At 39.8% G+C, this 17,552-nt stretch overlaps 1 long non-coding RNA gene across 3 annotated transcripts in view; it reads right to left on the reverse strand.

The window, feature by feature from the left end:
- Positions 1 to 14,836: 14,836 nt before the first annotated feature.
- Positions 14,837 to 17,552, reverse strand: part of LOC140693325 (uncharacterized) — a 62,840-nt gene continuing 60,124 nt past the window's right edge. Inside the window, exons 5-7 of one of the 3 annotated variants that reach the window (XR_012069046.1) lie at positions 17,090 to 17,311; positions 16,198 to 16,371; positions 14,837 to 15,412 (exon numbers count right to left, since the gene is read on the reverse strand). This is a non-coding gene — a long non-coding RNA (uncharacterized lncRNA). The remainder of the gene's footprint in view (positions 15,413 to 16,197; positions 16,372 to 17,089; positions 17,312 to 17,552) is intronic. The other 2 variants (XR_012069047.1, XR_012069048.1) reach the window with 2 other exon arrangements.

Below are 17,552 nucleotides of genomic sequence, written 5' to 3' on the forward strand. Positions count from 1 at the left end.
TGTGGAGTACTGTTTCTTAGCCCAAAGTCGAACAAACAAGGGATGGTCTTGTCATCACAGTCCCTTATTGCCAGAGAAACTTCCCTAGGCTAGTCCTGTCTCAAATCAGCAAAGACTGCAATGCTCAAATTGGAGAAATAAAAGCCAGAGCATTGTGAAAAAGATTTGTGTGGGTTCCTCAGTAGGGTCTCATCCTGTAGAACTAAGATGGTGCCAGAAACTTTGTATTCAATAGCACCATATTTGATGCAGGCAGCCCCAAACCAGACTGTTATAGGAGATGGCCAGCTTTTACCCAACCAGATTCAGGCTCTCTGAAGATGTCTTTATAGTCATGAGTGACCAGTAGGTCCCCAGTATCTGGACTCCCCCAGTCACTGTGTGCTCTTTGCCTTTAGGCTGTAATGAGGCTTTGGGAGGGGCAGCTAAAAAGCCAATACCTGATGGCAGTTAAGAAAGGATTTTATTCACCTGGTGATCACTCAGTCACCTGTAAACAACTCCACTGAAGCTCCTTGGTGCGGCCACATCACCTGCCCTTCCAACTGCTCTCTGCACTTCCTACCACCTGGACCCCTGTAACCTCAACAGAATTGGCAGAACTGTCAGGGGAAGCACCGTAACTGTGGTATGTAATTGTGGCTTGGGAAGGGAAGGAGGGAAAGGGGGCATCCAGAAGTAGCTCTTGTTTGTCTCGGAGTTTTTCAGCTCTCTCATCAAGTTTGTAGATGTTGCTATTAATTTGTCCAGCTGGCCTGGCTCTGCTGGCTTCTGATTCCTTTTGCCAGCTTGATCTGCACTTAGCATGGTTCCCAGCTCATGCATGTAGTCAATACATGTTTATTGAAGGTTCATATGTGCCTGCAGCAGACATCTTTGGAGAGTCTGACTCTGGGCGGGCATTTGGGTCCTAGGGGTATGAAGGCAACCAAGGTGGACCTGGTCCTTGCCCCAGGAGGGTTCACATTCTAATTGTCAAGTCCACTGCAAACTGTAGTTCTACCAAGTGCTACAAAGAAGAATGTACAAGCTATTGTGGGAATGATTAATCTAACTGGGGGATCAAGCTCAGAAAAGTGTTCCTTTGGAGCATTGAAGACCAAAAAGAAATAAAGGGATGAATCTTTTTGGTCAATATTATCATCTGTTTCAGGGTACTTTAAGTCATTCTAATGGAGAGCTTTCCAGGACTGATGGGTTTGTCTTCTAGAGTAGATGTATAATGTATAGGGCTTCTTACTCTGGCTCCCTGGTTCATTCTTAAAGACAAGTAGGTGTCTTTTGCCTTTTTTTTGCCCAATATCAAGGCATGTGCTAAGTCCCCTGTGATCTTTCAAATATCAGAGCTAATTTTAGGCCCCAGATGTGGCTTCTGGCCAGAGTGGTCGTGTGACCAGCTCCTGATGTGCTCCTGGAAGCACAATGACTACTCTCTGGAATGCTGATCAGACTTCTCTGAGCAGTGTGCTTTGTAGACAGATGACCCCATGGATGGATGAATGGTGAACAGCTTGAACATCCTTATGCAGTTGTTTTTCAGATATCTCTTCATCACCACATATAGGGACATCTGCCATTGGGATTCTGTGAAATAAATTAACTTATTATGATTTGATCAGTCTGCACAGATGACCTGGATACTCTGGTTTTCTTTGCTCCTGCTATGCAAATAAGTAGTTACTAATACCTATTAAAGTACTCCAAAAAAAGTATGTGCTGTGGACACAGTGACATAATTAAGAATGCTCTCTGATCCACAGGGAGAAAGCTTTTAATGTGCTTATCATTGGTACCATTATAAGCACGTGAGTCAAGAAGTGGTTGTGGAGTTGCAGAGTGAAACCTCTCTGAGCTAATGTCATATAGAATCTGAAACTCCAGCAGTACTCAAATATGAGAATGCATAAATATTAGAGTGTCTGTAAGGGATTGATGCCCTCTGGCATCATAAGATGAAATATTAAGAAGCAATGGTTTGTGCTTATCAAAATCTGATGATACCCATTTGCTCTTCTGGACAGTGGCCTCAGACTGCTTATAATTCTTGAAGTGACTCAGTGATTGTCCAGGTCAACTCGACATAACTGAGTAAAGACCTATACTGTTCCAGGGAAACTGTGCTGGATGCTGGGAGGTGATAAGAATGAACAAATGTTTCCACCCTCAATATTTCATTTACCCCAGGGAACTTGTGGTATAGAAATCACAGTGCAGTTGACCAATATCAAGACAGTTTACTGTAATACCCCTTGTGACATAGGACAAGGTGGAGTAGGTGTGGCTAGTGACCAGGGGGTGAATAACACAGTAAAACCAGCCTTGATGTAGTGACCAGAGAGCGTCTCATTTTTAAATCTTTCCTAAAATGTTCACATCTAATATAACAGAGCAGTTCCAAACTAAATGAAATCTCTCTTGAAATAATTTTATTGGTCTACTGTTCACTTTATAACATTTAGTGCAGTTGTTGCCTCTCTTGTGTGGCCACCCTGCCTGCCCTCTCACTTTGATTCACACTGTGCCCTCTATCTTCCCACGGCTGAGACAGCTCAAACCGCAAAGAACACTGCCTTCTGAGAATCAGAACTTTGGAGTATTAGAGAACAACTAAAACAATCAATCAAATAAAAAAAAAAATTTCTCTGCATAGCCCATTTGGATCCAGTCAGCTATTGCACTCATTCCCTTAAAAACAGGAATGTACTTTTTGCACCAGGGAAAGGTGGGTGGGGGAGGGGAGTAGGAAGCAGGCATCTCAGTCTTAAATAGGCTGTCCTGGCAGGAGTTTTACGACTGGAGGTGGCTGACACCGAGTCAGTCTGCACTGAAGCCCCATGCTGAAGTGGAATTAGGGTGACTTCTTGCAGGGAAGGAGACAGAGCAGCCTGAACCTGTACTCCTACAAGTGTCCAAACCATTGCTCTGGCTGAACCATAGCTCTTAACCAACTTATTCCAGGAGGCTGTCAACGGTACTCCTGCAGATGCCCAAACACAGCCATGTCCAGAAGGGAGGAAGGCAGGAGGGGCGATTGAGCTCCTCCGCTGAGAAGTTGATGGAGTTAGGAAGTTGGGATGGACAAAGATGGAAGGTTGTTCCAAGTGCTTTTTTGGTGCACTTGGAGAGTTAATAAATGGTTATGTGATTTGAGCTGAGCCTGCCTGGGAATTCAAGTTCCTACTCCCTACATTACACAGCCGGCTAGCATTTGGGGGCTTCTCTGCCTAGGAACCATCATGATCATTCAGTGTCAACTGAATGCTTACATTTTCTGGTTTTAATGAATGAGTATCGTAGTTTCTCATGATGACTTTTCCTGTTTTAGAGTCTGTATTTCATAAAGGGAGTTTGATGTAATGTAAAGGGTGTGGGCTTTGGGGTCAAGTGACTCCAAAGTGGGATTTGTCTTCGAATCCTGGCTAGGGCTTCTGGTAGTGCTATGACTCTGGGGCAAGTTACTGAAACTCCCTGAGCCTTAGTTTCCTCGTCTATTAGATTGTGAGGAAAATGCTCACCTTGTAGGATATAGTGATTAGCAGTGATGTATATAAGGCATTTAACATAATATCTGGCCAAGAGTAGGTGCTGAATAAATTACTGAATCATTTATTTCCTTGAATCTGCCAGCAGGGCTTTGGTATAATCTTCTATAGTCATGGTCAGGGCTCAGCTGTCTAAAATGAGTTATGTATGTGGCAAAGAGTACCTTTCTCTTCTTTCCATGATCCTCTGGGTGAGCCTGGGCAGAATGGATTTCAGAAGTTGCTCTCTTTAGAATCTCCCAAACGGGGGGGGGGGGCGGGGTAGAGGGTGGGAAGGGATAGACTGGGATTTCAAAATTGTAGAACAGATAAACAAGATTACACTGTATAGCACAGGGAAATATACACAAAATGTTATGATAAATCACAGAGAAAAAAATGTGACAATGAGTGTGTATATGTCCATGAATGATTGAAAAATTGTGCTGAACACTGGAATTTGACACAACACTGTAAAATGATTATGAATCAATAAAAATGTAAAAAAAAAAAAAAAAGAATCTCCCAAACAGGGCTGCATCTGGTTGCCTTAGAGGCAGAAAATCACTCTAAGGTTGTGGTCCTATCTGTGAAATGTCAGTCTCCAAACTGTGCCTGAGGATGGTGAAAAGACTTCCTTCCGTAACTGTGCAAGCTGGTCAGATATCTTGGCACCACATGAAGCATGGTTTTATGGGAGCTCACTACTGTACATGTTTTGGCTGTAGAGATGGGAACTCTAGATCTTTTTGTTCAGGATTTTCTATTTTGTTTTTGGAAAAACAGGCAGAAAAGTTATTGGAGTTTGACTGGCAGCAAGTATTAGCACACTGCTTGTCTACCCCTGAGATGCTATTTCCTGTGCGAGATGGCCCCAATTCCGGAGTAAAGGGCACACCCAGTTGCCTGCAAATTATATTGATGCTGAACTCATGCTGGCTGCTTGATTCCTTTCTTCATCTTGTCACCTCGGTATGGATTGGTTACAAAGGGGCCAGATGCTGCAGGGGAGGCAGAGGTGACCACAGGCTCCTCACCTGTGTACGCAGCTTCTGTGGGAGGGCACAAGGGGCATACACCCCAAGTGTGGAAAGAACTACTGTACAAAGTACTGGATGAGAAATGTCTTAGGAGGTGTAACAGCCGAGTGCCATGGAGATTCCAAGGAAGGCAATGCTAAATCCAGGGGTGGAGAGTTGGGACATTTTTGGAGAGGAAAACTCCTTCCTTGTGGTTAGAATATCATGTGTTGGGTAGCAGTAAACCAGGTAAGAGGCAAGTAGGTCTTAAATAAATCCATGCTCTGTTATTGAAAAAGCAGCATTGGACTAATATGACTCTTAGTCACTTTAACATATAAGAACAGAAAAGGGAACCACTAGTGAACTAGGGCTCCCCAAGACACACACTGCAGACTCTTCCAGGAGACAAAAATGGGATTTCTTTTTAGTGCAAGAGATTATAGCTTATTAATTGAAGCTTAAATACATAAATCTAAATAGACCGAGTGCACAGATTTCTGAAGGCCAGTATCTCTCTGGAGGGTAAGTGAATGTTTTTTTAGAAATGTTACCAGTGTTAACAGTGTCAAGGATCCATAAATCCACCATTCTGTGTTTAGTTCATAACATCTTCAATCCTAAAATAAAGCAAGCCTGGGTGTATGACATATTGATAGGGTCTTAACTGGCTTAAAATAAACAAAATTTTTTTTTCTTTAAGAAAAGGACTACTTTTTCTTTCTCAAAACATTGATGGCAGAAACATGGAGAGATGTACCAAATTAAAGGGGGACCCACGTCCCCATTTTATCTGAGTTTTATTGTGGGCCTGGAGTGGCCTTTGTATTTCTCCTCAGGGCTTTGAGTTCTTCTGGCAGGGATGGGATTTTATAATTGAAGATTTTTCCATATGACTTTGGCCCTTCAAGTAAATACTGTATAAGCTTTTCATTTTAAATCATGCTGAGTTTGAAGGGAGTCAAAGCAGATGTGCAGTTCCTGTCTCCACCAGGAGACTCCCCTGCAAGCAATCTCAGCTGCTCCTGGTCTTTATCTGCAGGGGATGAAGATAGACAAAAAAGGGATTTTGTGACTGTGCCATTCAGTGCCTTTTCATGCTGCCCCAGTTACTCACCGTCCACCAGGAACATCTCCCAAAGGATCAGTGCTTAACGCAATTTTCAGCATAAACCCCGAATGGCCCCAGCTCCACGCCTCCCTGCTTTCTCCACTCTCCTGTGCTGTCTTTGTGCTCTGTCTCCTCCCTACTCCTCCCCACCATCCTCTCTGAAACCTGATTTTTTGCTCACTTGCTGCCTGGGATACCCTTTATCCCACTCTCCATGGTAACATTCCAATTGCCTTCCATTCCACAGCCCCATTAAACACCTCTTTTCTCTCTTGTATCCACAATCTTTCCCTCCCCACTGGCTTATCTTTTCCTTCTGCTCATAAACATCTTGTTTTTTTCATGTCTTAACAAACAAAGATTAAAAACAAAGAAACAGCGACAATGAAAAACCTTCCTAGACACGTAATGGTCATTTCTGATTTCTTTGATATCCAGACTTCTGATGAGACGAGGCTGTATTTCTAAGCTGTTACTTATTCCACTAAATGTTGCTTTCCTCTCCAAGCTCTTCAGACAAACTGCTCTTCCGAAGGTTACCTGAGGCTCCCTGAGATCAGATGCATTGCAGTCTCTCCACGCCCATGTGAGCTGACTTTGTACAAACTCTGACATTGTCAACCCTTCCTCCAGCCCCCTCATCCTCCATCCTTTAGATCTTCTCCACTGCTGGCTCCTTGACTCCCATCTGTTCCTCAGAGGCATGTGTTTCCCAGGGTTCGGTGCTGACCTCCTGTTTGCCAGGCTACGTTTTCCCCCGACTTGTCTCATTTAGGCCCAAAGCTTTGACTGTCATGTCAACACAGATGACTCCTAAATCTGGCTTTCTAACCCCAATTTCTCTCCTAATTACAAAGTCTTTCCTGAGACTGTTGAAAAAATCTGTGGATATGCATCCAGGCTTTTTAAACTCAAAGCATATACGTCCAGTTCATCTCCAGTTTATTTTCCCATCTAACCCTGCCTCTCCCCTGGCAGCCCTCATCTTTGGTAGTAGTGTCCATCTCAAAGACAGGCAGGCTGGGCCCTTTTGACCTGGTTGACATGTTCTCCACCTTCACTCTTGTTGTCTGGTCAATCCAAAGTACCCCCAGTCCAGTAGTGGTGGGGTCAGAGAGTTCTGTGTCACTAAAGGGGGCTGGGGTCTGAGGAATATATTTTGGACATCAGACTGTACGTTTTCCCAGAGAAATGTGCAATGAGCAGAGATTGCGGGCACCACGATCCACAGAGGGGCTGTGGGAAAGGGACTCAGATCAGGTTCGGGAGGTGCTTGGAAGACAGTGATTCTCTGATGCCCTCACATGGACTTCTAGAACAGTCTCAGAAAGGCTCTATCCCCTTTCTTATTGTGGTCATTCATTCACCTGCTTGTGCTTTACTTAGGATGACCTGTAATTCTATTAGAAATGTATTTGGCCCTGAGAAGTGACTTTGCATTTTCATTGGTAAGTAATTTTTTTTAATTAAAATTATCCAGTACAGGCTACTTTCAAGCTGTGTTCAGTGCAGTGTTCTTTCAGTGAATGGAGGTGATTCCCATTCTGTAATGTGTGCCCTTCAGTGTTTAATAAAGCTTGTAATAAAAGATGTTTCTAACATCAGCAACAAAAAGTCCTCAAGTGCTAGGGAAGCTATAATTTTTCTGCCTTGTGATATATTGAAAAGCATCCAACATCTGCAGGTTAGTGGTCTTCAGGGTATGTTAGAAGGAAATGTAAAAGATTGTGGTGATTTTGAGTTCATTTGGGAAGTCTTTAACTGTTGGCGAGTCAAAAAATAGACCAAAGAAACAAATGAAATGCTCAAAAGATTATTTTATCCTCAAACTCTTTGAACATCCTAGGTACTAGATTTCTCACGAGATTTTAAAAGTCTGGTAAGATTTGAAATTTTACAAGGGTACAAATTTGAATTAGATATATGATTGAAAAGTTTTAACTTAAAAACACTAAAAATCTTTGTTTCTATGATTTATAAATTCAAATCAATTTATAAAATAATTCCTTTTCAATTTTGTCTTAGTAGAACAACAATGTTTTCCAAACTAAAGAAATTAAATATAGGATGTTGGGAGGTCATAGGATGAATTAAGAATGGGTTAAAATTCAAAATTCTATGACTAACTGAATCAAATCAATGACTACTCTAAATATGGATCATAATTTTATATCTCTATATAAATATGGATGAGAATTTTAAAATAATTTTAACATGTACCATATATAAAATCTGAATGGCAAATTCTTTCTTTATAAGAACAAATTCAAGTTTTTGTGTTCATGATGGCATGTGGCTAGAAGCTTGGGCTCTGGGACCATACTGCTAGAATTCAAATCCTAGATCTGCTGCTCACTAGCTGTGTGGCCTTTGCAAGTTTCTGAACTTCTCAGCCTCAGTTTACCTATCTTTAAAACAGGGATAATCATAATAGTTATCATCTTTTGAGCATTTAATGTCTATCAGCACTATTTCAAATGTTTTACATATATTATAGCAATTAATTTTCATTAATATTCCTATTTTGTTGATGAAAGACACAAAAACACAGAGAGGTTAAGTAACTTGCTTAAGGTCATGCAGCTAGTTAAGGGTGTAACCAGCACCAGCCCTATCTCACTCCAGTATCCATGCTATGCTCTTAAATGCTTAACTACTAGGCTAAACTCTCTGGAAATACATCTTAGGGAATCTGCTCATTGGATTTGTTATTATAATTAAATACAAAGTCCATATAAATGGAATTGTCTCATTAAGTTAGTGTTAGCAGATGAATTATTATTATTATCATCACCATTATCATTAATTGGCTTTTCACTTGGTTGCTGAGATACATTTACCATAAATGGACTCCCAGTTGTCTTTCACATTAACTATCATCATAAGATCTATTCAAAAGTATGCAGCTGTTTCTAAAATAAAAATTCTGGCATTTCCAACCACAGTGTTTTGCAGTAACAGGTATTTTGAGGTATATAGTTTCTAAGCTGTGTCAGCAGAAAGCCGTTCTGGTCAATTTTTTAACATTTGACATCTAGCACGATTTGTTTTTCCATCTTGCAAGGTCCAAAAATGTATTAGGAATGACCAGATCTTAAGAAGCTATGAATTCAGTTTTTAAAATTAATTTGAAGTAGTGTTGATAATAAAAATGTGCATAAATGTAATAGTGTATAAAAGTCTTGTGTCCACCTTAAAGACTGACACATTGAAATTTTTATGTCAATGCTGAATCCTTATTCGGCAACAGCAGTGTCTCATTTAATACATCAGGAACATGAAACTCCACAGGGGGTGAATGTTCCAATACTTTATGTTGCCTCCTCTGCATATCTTTTTCATGTTAGCCCCATGCTGCATAGCAGCCTCCTGTTAAACCTGTCTTAAGAGCCTCAGTTGCTTAAATCAAGATCTCCATTCTCATAAACTTGATTTTGCCTTATCACATGCTTTACTAATACCTTTGCTTGTGAGATTTTGGTAGACTGAGCTTCCCTGTAATACGAAAAACAGCTTTCAAGTTTGGCTGTTTTCCTGTTTCCAAATCCACATCTCCATTCTGAAATATGAGTTTCTTCCTTAGAAAAGCTTTTATTTTTCTTCTTTACAGCTGACTTTCTCTGTTCCACTATCACCACACCTGTGTCATATTATCCTGTAAATGCATATTGAGTGCAAATGTATTTTTCTCTTTGAGGGATATAAAGTAACATGTATTCAGAAATATGAATCCATTTCTACAGAGTATATGTAATCAATCATTGCATGAATGAATGAAACTTTGGTACTAATCTGGTACTTTCAAATAGCTTCTTAATAATTTTAGATATTGATAAATTAGTATGCCATTAACTTGTATGTATATGGCTCCCTTTTGTAACAAGGATGTGTTTTAGAATAGTTTTTACCCAAAAGATTTTAAATGCAATTAGAGAATGAAGTAGGTATGAGTGGATAAATAAATAGCTTAGAATAGTTGGCTACTATGAATAAAAATCAGAAGTGAATTCTACAACTGATAAATATGTTTCCTAAAAGCTGTTCATTCTAGGGACTTAAGAATTTGCCTTCCAAAGATGAACCAGCTGTTTCTCACCTCGGTGAGCAACTAGAAGCATATGGTGAAACTTAATAACTTTAGTATATAGCACCTTTCACTCAGGCATCTCCAAAGACTTAATAGATACTAAGCTTGTGCTAGACACCAACTCAATGGCACTTTTCAGAAAACAAGCCATTCTCTCAACCAACTAAAACTGAAGTAAGATTTTGGTGGTGATAGGTCTGCCAAGGTAGTCTTGGCAATTCCTCATTAGCTATTGTCTAGGGAGGAAGGAGGGTGGGAATGAGCTAAATGCTGCACAAACAGGATCTGGAGGACTGCTACAACATCCCTCAATGTTAGGGGCATGTATATCCCATAGTCAGTTCACTATTGGAAAACCTAAATCCTCTGTCTACATCTGGGCTTAAAAAATTGAGTCATAACCCCACACTCTAAATTCCACCTTAGTTTCCCATTTAAACATAATTAGAGCTTTTTCTGTTTTGTTTTGTTTTTTTCCTTAACTGGCTAAACAGTGCTGCTCCCTGCTATTGAAACCCTTTCTCCCTATTCCTGTTTGCAAGCTATTGTTTAACCACAATTGCTCATTCTCCTCTTGGGAAGTCTACACTGTGCAATTTTTCCACACTTTTTCCATCCTTCTCAGCTACCAAAGACTCAATAGTGCCCATTTCTCAAGGACTTCAGCACCTTCCTTCATTTAATAAATATTTATTGTCTGCCTACCATAACAGGGCCAGAGAAAAGCTGGTAATTTTGTTCCCTGCTCTATTGAAGTGTAGATTGGCAGGCTTGATTGTTCACTCATCCATATCTGTGTTTCTCACGGATTCAGCTGGATATAATTTTCACATGCTCACCCAGCCTATGTACAGGCAACTGTTCCATGTATCATTAAAAAATGAATTTAATTTATAAATGTTGACAGGTCTTGAGTGTTAATAAGAATTGCTTTGGATTTTTGAGTCTGTAACAGGGGCACACATTCGAGAATCTGCTTTTACCTTCTGAAAAGCTATATTAGGTGTCGGCAGCCTTGAGTGAGTAGGCCGTGGGGCCCAGGCCAAAGTTCACAATAGCTTGCACCTGGTAACAGGTAAATGTATGCGTGTGCTAGTAGCATGAGTCAGCATTATGAATAATATGCATGTGCCAGTGCATGAGTCAGCGTTATGAACTCTACACATGTGCCACTAGCATTATAAAAGTATAAGTGCGTGCACCTGAGGCAAGCATGCCACCTGCTTGTACTGCAATAAAGTGCTGTTTTGCTTCATGTCGGCCCCTTGCACCTTCTTCCAGCTGGGCAGCTCACCTCCTCGAATCCCTCTTCAGCCACCCTCGGCTGACATTAGGTTAATGATTTGTTGCTCTTTCAGTCTTTGGACTTTGAAGGATAGTGTTTCAAAAGACATTGCTAATCATGTATTCAATAACGTATAGAAATAAACTAGATGTGTGACTACTTTATTAACTACAAAGATCTTCCAGGGTTGTGTGTGCATTTGTGTGTTTGTCACTGAAAGCATGTCAATAAGTGTTTTCCTGCAAACATCAAGGGCTGTCAACGAAAACCTCAGGGATCAAGAACATGTGCAGGACACCTGACCTAGCCTGAGGATCAGCCCTGGTCCCTGTGGGAGGGAGACTCTAATGGAGATTGGATGGATCTTGATTAGCAGGTCAGATGCAAGCAAGAGTGATTCCGCTGGAGGGAGCAGCACGTCAAAGGGACAGAGGTTGTACTGCAAGAAGGTCAGTGAGAGGTGGCTTCAGAGACCAAGATGGATGGTTTGAGATGAGTCTGAAGAGGTGGGCAGGAGTAGGGTCATCAGGCCTTTAGAGCCACCTTAAGGATTTTGGCCTTTATCATATTGGGTCACCATTTTCCAGTCTCTACCATCTCCCACCATTACTCGTCAGAACCTCAACCTCTCTTTTGTTGATTGTTCTCAATCACTGGCCTCATGATTCCTCAGCACCTCTCACTATTCCTTCACAGCTGGTGTAGATATAGCAGATAGCACAAAAATTGTTAACCTCAGTGCTCGGTGGAGAGCACTAAGGAAGGGACCAACAAGGAAAGGCTCACAGAAAATATGATGTTTGATCATCAGCATTTCTACAGGTAGACATGGGCATTAAAAATCACACCCGGATGCTGCTGTCATTCTGTGAAGACTTAGCATTCAGAGGCTTTAACGCAGGGTGAGGGTGTGATCAGTTTGATCTCTTAGGAAGATAACTCTTAGGGGTAATTTGGAGAAAGGACAGAGCAGGCAGGGACCAGAGACAGCTTCCAGTTAGGAATAGGTCTTGATAGTTTAAATCAGACATAAGGAGGACGCAAAACTCAGGAACTAGTTTGGCGAAAAGAGTGCTAGATAAAAGAGATTTTCAAAGAGAAAGATCTATAGGATTTGAGGACCAAGGAAAGCCAAGATTGACTTACAAGAGTTCTTTCTTTTGGCTAAGAATATGAATAATGAAGGCAATATAAGAAGTGGTGATGACAGAGGGTAGGATATATTTGGTGGTGAAAAAGGATAACTGAATGGGGATGAGGAGGAAGAAAGAATGGGGTGATATTTGAGATAGGTTGGGTTCAGCATCTGTGATTAATAGGAATTTCAGACTATCTTTACTTTCCCAACTTCCATCTCCCCCTCTAATATCTCACCCGTGACTCATGTCAGTTAATTCAAGGACTTCAGTTGGCAAGGCTTCCAGATTCACATTTCTCATTTCAGCCTCTCTTCTGAGCTCCAGGTATGCATGTCTAGGTTCCTGGCACAAATCTATGCCAGATCTGGTGCTCTCAGGGACCTCAGATTCAACATATTTAATTGGCTCTCCACGGCTCTTTCAAAGACCCCTGTCTCAGTTAAAGTGAGATGATGCTTTGAGGCATTATTTTCAATACCTCCTCTATCATGCCTACATCCAAAATCATTGCCAAGTTCAGATGATTACATGTCTCAGACTTGCTAAATCTTGTTTCCCTTCTTCCCTATTTACACTACCCTTGTCTTAGTTTGTGCCTTCAATATGACTCAGCTGTCCTCTCCACCACATGTCTCTCCTACTTCTGTTCCATCCTGCACGTGGATGCCCAACTCATTCTCTCAAAGCTCAGATCATCTAATCATGTTTTTTCTAGGCAAGCAATAACAACACCAACCAACTGACCAAAGACAACAACAAAACCACACACACACAACTTTGATAATTCTCCTTTGCCTAACAAAATGTCCATTTTATTTTCAAAGATGTGTTCTTCATGCTTTGTTTCCAGCCTACTTTTTTCCATTTCCTTCCAGCAGGCAGTTTCCTGCACCCAATGCTCCATTCAATGTAATCCACTTGCTGTTTTTCTCCCTAATTAAACCGCTCACCTCTGTAACCTTTGCAGTGCCTGAAACACTGCTCGGAGCATGGCAGGTACTCAACAGATGCATTTGTATTTGGAAATGAGGTAATGATAACTGTGTCTGAGTGAAGGGAGGATTCCTGTATTTTAGGGGATGGAGCAAAACAGTAACAAAAAAGGTATAAGATTTACTTCCTTTTAAAGATTCATTAACATTTAAAAATAAGTTAAAAAGATACTATTATACATGTGTACCTCATCAGAGTGAAGGAATGTTTTTACCCTGAAACTTGGGTTGAAGTAAAGTAGAGCCCTCAGGTTCTAGACTTCTTCTTGCTTTATAAATAGTTTTATAGATTTGTGCACTTTGTTTGTAGGGGTGATATGGGCAGCTGATGGAATGTATCACTCTGGAATTTACTGTTTGTTAGTCCTTTCTTTTTTTTTTAATTGAAGTACAGTCAATTATAATGTGTCAATTTCTTGTGTACAGTACAATGTCCCAGTAGTTTTTTTCTTCTTCTCCCCTCTTCCTTCTTCTTCCTTCTCCCTCTCCCTGCCTCCTCTCTGCCTCCCTTCTTTTTCTTCTTCTTCCTACATTATGTAGCAATTCATTCCTTTTCTTTCCTGAGAAAGTTAAAATTGTTAATTAGATTATGCCCAATATGTGCTTTGATAACTTCAGAAATGCCATAATTACAATTAAATTTTAAATGTCCCCAAATACACAAGGTAATGATACAGATAAGTGGAGTACTAAATCCCCAAGCCCTATTTTAGGACATTTAGCTTCAACATTCCCCCATACTAAACCTTTCAGGAGTTCTGTTATAAACAGTGGAATGATATGCTTTATGTCTTAAACCCTTCTTTCCTTAGTGTCAGGAAAATATGTAACTATAAAAGAAACTAGAAACAATACCCACAAGAAAAGCCATCAGTGTTCTAAAAGCTGGAAATTCAGATACTGATCAAGTTGACTATAAGTACTAGATTATGTAGAAAAGATGTTCAGACTAATTTTCCTAATTTCCATTGAGATACACCTGTTTAGAATTCAGGAATATTTACGGGTCTTCATTTCATGGCTGCAAGAGTGACCCAGAAAATAGGGTGATTTGTCTGAAACCCCATGTTTACCTGATGGCTTTGGTGGGGTATCATGTGGGCGAGCAGTAATTTCTAGCTTACAGTTGGGGTGACCATTTCTACGACATTTCCCGGAATGTGGAGGAAGCTCACCAAAGGTCACAATGTGTATATTAATGCTGCATAATTGAGATTGCCCTGAAGGCCACGTTTGTACTTTCTTCTCTGGGCCGAGGAGCTGGTGATGGGGGCAAGGATGGTAACAACGGCCATCAGAACTCACTCTCTCCCTGAACTTTCAGAGAACCACTTTTCATATGTTATATGTTTCAGATTATATTTGAAAACTGAAGCTTGGCTGAATATATAAATAGAAGTCTAGGGAGCTTTTGTCTTTTTCTGTCTTCTTAGTGTGGTCAGGTCTTCTCAGTGATCTTATGAACAATAAATAGTTTAAGTTTTTTCTTTTTCTAAGAGTCAGTCTGAGGTGTAGATGAACTTCTTATGTGGCTAAAGCTTGTATATCATTGTAATAAGAGACTGTCATTAAAAACTTTCTAGAAACAAGTTCTTACTGTATACTTGCTGAGGAAAGTAAATTAATCATACATGCCAGCTATTTAATATTGTAATTGGGTGTATTTATAGATGCATCATCGATGTGACACCAACAATTATTGGCAATGGATACATCATTAATGATCATTTATACTCTGAGGATCTTGCTTCAGTCTTATTAATGCTTTATTGTGGAAAGGTGGCAAATTCATTAGACCATATGTATATGCATGTGTGTATATACAATACATGTATTTTTAGGCTAAGATAAATGTTTCTACATTTTCTTTCTTAGCTGTTTTCACAACATAAAATGATGCTCTTTTAGAGCTTTAGAGAGAATAAAGGATGCCATGGGGGAAGAAGTGCATTGTAAGAAGGGAGATGGGGGTCATGTGAGGGAAAGGGGCAGAGGGACAGTGAGAAGGAGAGATCAGCGGAGCTGTGTGTGAGAGACCTGAGTGTGACCTGAGGGGCGTTTGAGGCCCTTGCCTCACCAGTTACCTCTGATCGCTTCTTCGGTATCACTACACAAAGTTCAAAATTAAGTAGAAACCAAGGTCAGACAGGACTAGCAGGAGGCTGTTTTCTTTCCATTACAGTAAGATCTTCTTTCTTCATTCAGCCCTTTATTGCTTTGTTTCATCTTTCCACTGCTTGAAGCTGTTGCTGTGTTATCTGTGGAGTAGAAACAGTATCTCTGATTTTAGAACTAGAACCCTGGTCATATACGAATGAGCACAAAGGTGGTGCTATCCATGCTTTCAAGGGCAATTCATCTATTAGGCTAACACCCATGGACTCATCTTTCCAAAGAAGAAAAGGAAAAAAAAAAACACATTCTATACCATTCTGTAACTTCAGGGTTATTTCACTAACTAGATAAAGCCCTTTAAAATTAGACTTTAAATAAATCTTATTTCATTCCTATTAATTTGAAGAAAAAGCACTGGTTTCTACAGAACTTCTTTCTCCAATAGATTATTTGTGTGCAAAATTTAGAAGAACATATTAAGTTATTTAGGAGCGTGAGTACTTGGTGGGGGATGGGCAGTGTAGCTTCTATTTTGTTATGCTGTTTAGTTTTAATGCCAAATTGTTTTATGAAAATCACATTGTCATGAATCACTCATGCAGAATCTATTTGGTTGTAGGCCATGTAGGTTTACATTAATATTATTTTCATTATTGAATAAATCAGGATATTTTCAGAGGTTTAATAGTCTGTTTTAAGGAAGCTTTTTTCCCAAACATGTCTCAAAGAGCTCATAGGACTGTTTTATTCATGTGTGATAAATTTATCTGTGTTGGTTTGCATGGATATAGCAATGATGTGCATGGGGAAATGAGGAGATGTGTTAAAGCAGCCATCTCTGTTAAGCATGGTAATAAATGTTTTCTTAGATATTTTCCCCCTTAGTTAACATAGATTCTTAACGAAAAACTCAGTGGATAGTCATTACCTTAAATTCTGGGTATGATAATTTCCTGCCATTTTTTTCTCCAAAATCTGTCTGACTGTTAAATTCTCTTCTTCCCAAATTATTCTTATAGAGAGAATCTTCTTGAATATATAAAGGCAAATATAAGATGTCTTTTCTTTGAAGCATAAGGGTAAAGCAGCCCAAATAAGGAATCTGTAAGAATAGAAAATGAATCTTTAAAATTATCTAGGAACAGGAGATAGATCAAATGTTTCCAATTTATCCTGGAATTTGGCATATGGCCTATTTAGAATAAAAGATAATTGGGGTCAAACCCAATGGCCTTGGGGATTCTTTTGACCACCCACCTCACCACATGATGTGTGTGTGTGAGGGGATAGATGTAATTATATATCTTCTGATCTTACTGGAACTACTACTGGCTATGAAGGCAAGAAGAAGTCCCATAGTGATTTGAGGCTGATTAACTTTAGCCCATTTGCTCACATGTTTTGCCCTTGAACCAGCCTCAGTGGTTCTGTTCATCTATATTTAGCTCTGAGAATCGTTGGCTTTGTCATTTTCTAGATACAGGGCTTTTTTTTTTTCCTGAGCTTTGGGGGAATTTATTGAGAGCAGCTTTCTTGTACCAAGATGATGCTGAGCTTTTCCCCATCACTGGCAAGTGTCAAAGCAGGTGGCCTCTTGATTGTCACTAGTATGGGGTGTGAAGATTTCAAGTGAATTAGTTTTGAATAAAGAATCTGAAAGAACAGATCTGATATGATCACAAAGTATCTCATGATTTTGTAAGCTAGTTGCTTTTCCTTTATATTTCAAAGTTTATTGATTCCATGCCTAATAATGAACTTACACGCAGTGTGATTTTTATCAAATGTGGATAAAGATGAAACTCAATGGGAAAATTTACCTGATGTCATTCTTTTCTCCTGTGTACATTTTTATTCATTTAACAAGTATGAAATGAATGTCTGCAAGTGAGATGGAAAAATAGGTGGCATGCATGCTGTACTTTCTCCTCTTGAGCTCAGAGCAGACATCACTAATCAATCATCTGCAGTCTTGCTTGGTGTAGTCTAGTCATGAATTCACAATCTTTCTCTGTGTACTTCTCCCTAGACAGACACTGCCACTAAAGTGGAAATGGGAAATAAGACATTTGTTATTCCTACTTTATTTACTCAGCTCCATTCTAGGCATTGCAGGGAAACATAAGTGTGAGACCTAAATCTTTAAAGAGCTTATAGTCTATTTAAAGAAAAACAAAAACAAATAAAACAATTAGAGAGCAGCATAAGGCTTTAAATTTCAATTTAAAATGAATTGTAATTAGAAGAGGGAAATATTTCAATCATCTGTCATATATTTAATCA

The sequence above is a fragment of the Vicugna pacos genome, unplaced genomic scaffold, assembly GCF_048564905.1.
Source record: "Vicugna pacos unplaced genomic scaffold, VicPac4 scaffold_19, whole genome shotgun sequence".
Lineage (NCBI taxonomy): Eukaryota > Metazoa > Chordata > Mammalia > Artiodactyla > Camelidae > Vicugna > Vicugna pacos.